Raw genomic sequence first — 303 nt, forward strand, 5'->3', positions numbered from 1 at the left:
TTGGGTATGTATTGTGTATGTAATATTGGTATGTTCTTGATCGGGAATTATTGTGTATACAATTTTGGTATGTTTCTTGATTGGGTATGTAATGTGTAATAATAATATGGTATGTTATTAATTGAGTATGTATTGTGTATATAATATTGGCATGTTAATGATTGGGTATGTAATGTGTATATAATTTTGGTATGTTATTAATTGAGTATGTATTGTGTATATAATATTGGTATGTTATTAATTGAGTATGTATTTGTATATAATATTGGTATGTTATTAATTGGGTATGTAATGTGTCTATAC

This window comes from Salvelinus sp. IW2-2015, unplaced genomic scaffold (assembly GCF_002910315.2).
Source record: "Salvelinus sp. IW2-2015 unplaced genomic scaffold, ASM291031v2 Un_scaffold7185, whole genome shotgun sequence".
NCBI lineage: Eukaryota > Metazoa > Chordata > Actinopteri > Salmoniformes > Salmonidae > Salvelinus > Salvelinus sp. IW2-2015.